The sequence below is a fragment of the Chiloscyllium plagiosum genome, chromosome 11, assembly GCF_004010195.1.
Source record: "Chiloscyllium plagiosum isolate BGI_BamShark_2017 chromosome 11, ASM401019v2, whole genome shotgun sequence".
Taxonomy (NCBI): domain Eukaryota; kingdom Metazoa; phylum Chordata; class Chondrichthyes; order Orectolobiformes; family Hemiscylliidae; genus Chiloscyllium; species Chiloscyllium plagiosum.
The window spans coordinates 84,131,527-84,137,956 of record NC_057720.1 but is presented as its reverse complement, the minus strand read 5'-3'; positions in this window follow the sequence as shown (position 1 = coordinate 84,137,956).

Here is a 6,430-nt window from a genome sequence, read left to right as displayed (position 1 = left end):
GGGGAGTGTGGTTGGTTAGGAGTGCAGGAGCTGGGCTGGTGTTTTGAGAACCAGAGAGGGACATCACATCAGCGGCATCTGAATCATATTGCCCATGTACTTCCCCAGGCCTGGCACAATGCAATATGAACTCAACCCCTGTGTCAAAAGACAAAAATTCATTGTCAGGCTACATATGGGACAGATGTGCACTTTGCGAGCTGTGCAAGTATGCAGGCTGGGTTTTCCTGAGGCCAGATAAAAAATATTGGTTCCTGGTATGTGTTGGGTTGCAAATAGCTTGACATAAGTAACCTGTATCTTTTGTCACAACATTAGTGTGCACAAGGTTAACACGTATTCCTGATGATTGGAGCCAATTTAGGAGGTTCACTAAACTGTGACAGTTAAGTAAATGGAAGAAAATTACAATAACATTACATTTTTATCAGTCAAAACACTGATCAATCTAATTTGTAATTGAATGGTTCACAGAAATAGATTAACTCAGCCAAATAATAAATAGTATAATGCTTTGCACAAGAGAACGAGAAACAGTCCACAATGTATTAATGTACTTTTCCAGAATGTTCTTTTTGGCTTTTATTAAAATGCAATAACTTATTGAATCAAAGGAGCTTTATTCAATTACCCGTGGAATACATTAACTAGTTCTAGATTATAATTGTACCTCTATGTTAGGCTTAAGGAACTGGAGACTACACCTGAGACTTTAATCACTCTGAACCTTATACAAGGATGTCATGTACCAACAATGATTAAATACATATTAGGGAACCAAACTTGCATATATCAACAGATTTAATCATTTCACCTCCCATTGAAATGAATCCTTCAGCTACTAATTATCACTTTTCCTGATTCTCATAGATGAAGAATACCTGTTCCATCATTTTGGTCTGAATCTTACATTCTTTTAGCTAAGTTTGAGTTACATTTAGTGTTTTGGAGGGATTCCCACTGTGAGGCCTTGAGAGATTTCTCATCATAAATTACCAAACTCACATCATTAAATACCTACTCTTTCCTAAAGTGTCCTTCACATTTGATTCCATCTCCATCATACCATGTGCCATTCCTTGAACAGCTTGCCACTCACCAGATATCCACCAAATGATTGGCATTTTTTGTACCCATATCATCTTAAAGAGCCCATTGAGCATTTAGACAACCACTATCAATCTGGAGCTGTCCTGCAAAGTTATGGACATTTGCCCCAAACATGCTAAACAAGGGGAAATTGGCACCCACTGTGAGGGCAGGGATCTGGGGGTGGCACGTACATGGGATGTTCTATTTACCCTGGACCAGCAGTGGAGGACATGATACCTAGAGGAATGCTCAGCAATGTAGGAAGGAGGAGGAGCTGGTCACTGACTTCAGGAAGCAGAGTGGAGAGCACACCCCTGCCTGTGTCGGTGGTGCTGGGGTAGAGATAGTCCAGAGTGTCACTTTCCTGGGAGTGATGATCACCAATAATATGTCCTGATTAGAGTAGTGCTGGAAAAGCACAGCAGGTCAGGCAGATTCTGAGGAGCAGTAAAATCAATGTTTCGGGTAAAAGCCCTTCATCAGGATTGAGCCTCAGGGTTGGAGAGATAAATAGGAGAGGGTGTGGCTGGGGAGGGAGGTAGCTGAGAGTGCAATAGATGGATGGAGGTGGGGGTAAAGGAGATAGGTCGGAGAGGAGGGTGGAGCGGATAGGTGGGTAGGAAGATTGACAGGTAGGACGGGTCATGACGACGGTGCTGTCTTGATCCATCTACGTTGATGCAATGGTCAACAAAGCACAACAACGACTCTACTTCCTCAGAGGCTAAGGAAATTTGGCACGTCCACAAAAACTCTTACCAGTTTTTGTAGATGCACCATAGAAAGCATCCTACCCGGCTAAATCACAGAGTGGTATAGCAACTGCTCATCTCAAGACCACAAGAAACTACAGAGAGTCATGATTGCAGCCCAGTCCATCACACAGACCAGCCTTCCATCCACTGATTCCATCTATACTTCCTGCTGCCTTGGGAAAGCAACCAACATAATCAAAGATCCCTCCCACCTCGTTTTTACTTTCACCCTCTTTCATCGGGCATAATATATAAAAGTTTGAATACATGTACGAACTGATTCAACGTTAGATTAGATTACTTACAGTGTGAAAACAAGCCCTTCGGCCCAACAAGTCCACACCGAACCGCCACCCACCCAGATCCGTTCCCCTACACCTAACACTACGGGCAGTTTAGCATAGCCAATTCACCTGACCTGCACATTTTTGGGCTGTGGGAGGAAACCAGAGCACCCGGAGGAAACCCACGCAGAGACATGGGGAGAATGTGCAAACTCCACACAGTCAGTCACCTGAGGCGGGATTTGAACCTGGGTCTCTGGCGCTGTGAGGCAGCAATGCTAACCACTGTGCCACCGTGAAAGCTTCTACCCACAGTTATCAGATTTTTGAACAGATCTCTCACATGTTAATGTTAATCTCTCTCTCTGCACCTTCTCTGCAGCTGTAACACTATTCTGCACTCTGTTCTGCCATCCTGATACACTTCATACATTACAATCTGCCTGTACAGCACACAAAATAACACTTACAGTATATCGGTAAGTGTGACAACAATAAATCAACCTCAAAACTGAAACTCTATCAGCATGAGTACCATCATTTTCTTAATGTTAATCTCTCTCTCTCTCTCTCTCTCTGCACCTTCTCTGCAGCTGTAACACTATTCTGCACTCTGTTCTGCCATCCTGATACACTTCATACATTACGATCTGCCTGTACAGCACACAGTATATCGGTAAGTGTGACAACAATAAATGAACCTCAAAACTGAAACTCTATCAGCATGAGTACCATCATTTTCTCTGCTACCTTCAAACAAAGCTCATGCTTCGCTACACTCTTTACTACAAATTCTTCCCCAGTCACACTCATCCCAACCCTTGACATCTCCAACCCCGTATGCTGTCTGCGTTGCCTATTCACTCACTAGGGATAACTAACAGCCATCACTTTCATTTCCCATAATACCTGCCTCTGCCTCATTCTGACAGTAATGCAGTCCACAGTCGGCCAGAAAGAATTAAGATGGATGGTGGGCTGCCAGGCATTCAGTGCACCACCTCTTTTGTCATGAGTATCCTGACTCTTGACCAGTCCAAGCTGACTGTGTTCAAGCCCCTTGATTGATATCAAAGGTTGCCTTTGACATACTGTGCTGTGTCCACTGAGCCAAGGGGACTCCCCTTGACTGAAGATTGTTGACAACTGTGAAAAGCTCCCTGACTTTGTGTCTGCTCTGAATAGCAAGTCAAGATAGAACTAAGATGAATCTGACTGAGGCAAAGCAGAAAAAGGCAATGCACTGTAAGGCAGGGATGGTGTGAGCATCCAGGTAGACTCAGAATGAGCAAGCAAACAGCCTGGACTCGCCGCTTGATCCAGCATGAACTGGGTGTGTATCCCTGACAGTGCAGTGTCATTGTAGCAGTATTACAATAATAGTTGCCAGTGCAGCATTGAAGTTCAGAGTGTACAGTAAGTAGATTGAAGATGTACCATAAGAGTTCTTAGAGGATGGCACATATCAATGTTTGTGGATGCAGGGTTTGTGTGGCCGGTGCCCTGAGATGTTGATGCCTGATATCAAACGTGCAGATCCTTTGGAGCAAGTGGTGAGTTGCTATTGGCTCTGATATCTATGTCAAGAATTCTTGAAATCTAGCTTATTCAGCTCAATTGATAAGATAGGAAGTCGAATATTAATTATGTCAGTGGGCCATTAATAAGGCACTTAACAAACTATAATCCCCCTCAATTGGCAACTCATTGCTGCCTAGTGATAAATTTGCCTCGCCACTCGGTAGAATGCATAAAAGATGCAGCGAGATGGTCCCAACATCAAGGTAGGCTTTGCTGGATATCTCACCTGATTCTGCCACAAATCTAGTTGTGGCCAATATTGGTTAGGCCGCAATTCTGTTTTAGTGCCCATTTTACTCACAGTGTGTCTGCTGTTTGGTAAGTTTTTTTTTAATTTCACCATTAAACTGTCACTTATTCTGAAATTTGAAAAATTCTGAATTCCGAAAACCAGCTGGTCCCAAGCATTTCGGATGAAGGATTGCGCACCTGTACTGTAATTTCAGAGATGTGCAGCCAATTTACACACAAGCTCCCACACGCAAACAGAGAATCTGTTTTTGTAATGTTATTTGAGGGTTGGGGCAGGGATAAAGCTCCTGCTTTTCTAAGTAGTGTTATAGGATATTTATGTTCACCTACGAGGGCAGACAAGGTCTTTATTTGATGTCTCATCTGAACTCCAGCAATTCAGCACTTTCACAATACTGCACTTGAGTATCAGCCTTTGCTTTTGTACTAGAGTCCTGGAATTAGACTTGAACCTAGAAATTCAGAAATGAGAATGGTACTACCTGAACCATAGCTGACGCACAAAATATATTACTTACGTATGCTGAAAAGCCATCAAAAGTTTTGTTTCACTTCATCCAGCTAAGACTAATGATCACTGAATAATTACCGTAAATTCTTAGGACTTTCAAAGACATAGTTTGGTTCAGAAGCATACCATATAATGTATATTGTTGTTCTGGATCAATGAATTAATGTGCCAATATCTTACGTTAATCCAGTTCTTTCAAGACGCACAATAAGATACTGTTAATTGGGTGGAAACTTTATGGGGAGAGAGGGCAACTCCAAGTTTATGCCTCTTAGATGCAAAGTTATCTCTGATTACATCAGAACACTTGCTTGATTCTGCTGAGGGGACGTAAAATATCTGTTGTCAATTAGCAAGATGGAAGAAAATTGTAATGCTCGAACACATTGTGCAAACCAAATTACAGATCATGTTTATTCATAATTAAAATGATTCACAGAAGCAAGAATAATAATGCAGCCAAAATATTAAACAGCACAGTACTTGCGTCAGAGGACTGGAAAGGATCCACAAGAAATTAGTGTACCCTTTTCAGGATCTGACCCATGGCCTTTGTTGGAATTCAATAATTTATTTGAATCAGGTGAATCTTGTTCTGTTCCTAGGTTCCTAGGTTATTACTGTTTCTTTCAGAAGGAGATATTGCAAATGAAATGTTCGTGATGCTAAGAAATAATTTTAAAATACATTTACATCAATTTTGATTCAGCGGGATTCTGGAAGTTATTACGGATAATAAACCTCGTTTTCCTATTTCATAAAAAATTATCAGTAGCAAATTCCAGTTTATAAAATAGGAAGCTGGGATTTGACCTGATTGAAGGTTAGACATCAGAGCCGAAATTTTGAGAGGTAAAATTTAATTGAAGGATTATTTTACAAGGCATATACAAGAAAGTAAAAACTAATAAGGACTGGCAACTATATAGAAAAGTGTGGAAAGTAAATGATGTGATTACTTGGATGGACAGAGGGAAATAGGAAAATGGTTTATAGTCAGTGGCAAAGAGGATCCAAAGACATTCTTGTGTCTGATTAATTCAAGAAGTGCACAGAGTGTTCTGTAGGTCTTTTAGCTAAGCAGATTAATTAAAGGAGTGTTTCAAATAAGTATAAATGAAAGCTATGGACAAATTCCAGATACTGTCTAATTGGCTCAGGAATCTATAATGTTGATTAAGGTCAGTGTGACGTGTTACCAGTTGATTCTGAGAACATATTTCATTCAGTGGAATGCAAACTTTTGCAAGGAACTTGTACTAAAATAGGTGTACTAATATTCAATTTTGTTAAATTGAATACCTTGCTTTACTCCAGCACGGAATCTTCATTTGTCATGCATGGATTTTTTGTTTGCACCCTTCATGTTACAAGTGGGAGTTCATTTAACGCTGCTGTTTTCAGTTATCATTGGCCCTTCATTCCTCAGTTATGTTATGAAACAGCTTCTAATTTGCTGCTGTGAAGCATAAAATCTCACGTAATGCAGAAAATTTACTTTTCCAATTTATTAATTAAGTAGCACTCTGCCATTGATGAATTCTTATTGTTGGTTGAGCAGAAAAATTAGAGAAGTTGGCATTGGTTTCCCACCTCCCTCTTCTTTGGAATGGTTTCATACATTTGGGATGCAGGTTATTGGTATCTGACTTCCTGTACAGGATAGGTTGTATGTAATTCACCATGAGTAGCTGAAAGCAATGCTGTTGCAAATTTAGGATCTTGTCTTAAGTTTTCCCTATGGTACAGCAGTTCTAATTTTTATAAGACAATGGTTCTGAAGAGCTTTATGTTCATGTTACATTGGCTCAGGCCATTCTAGTGATGTCTCACCACAGTCTGTGGCTGGAGACAAGGAGTTCTACTCTTGCCTTTGAAGGAAGGAAATATTTCTGTAGTTACACCATAACTTCCTAGTAATTATGTCTGATCAAATCTAGTTATCCTTATTGCTA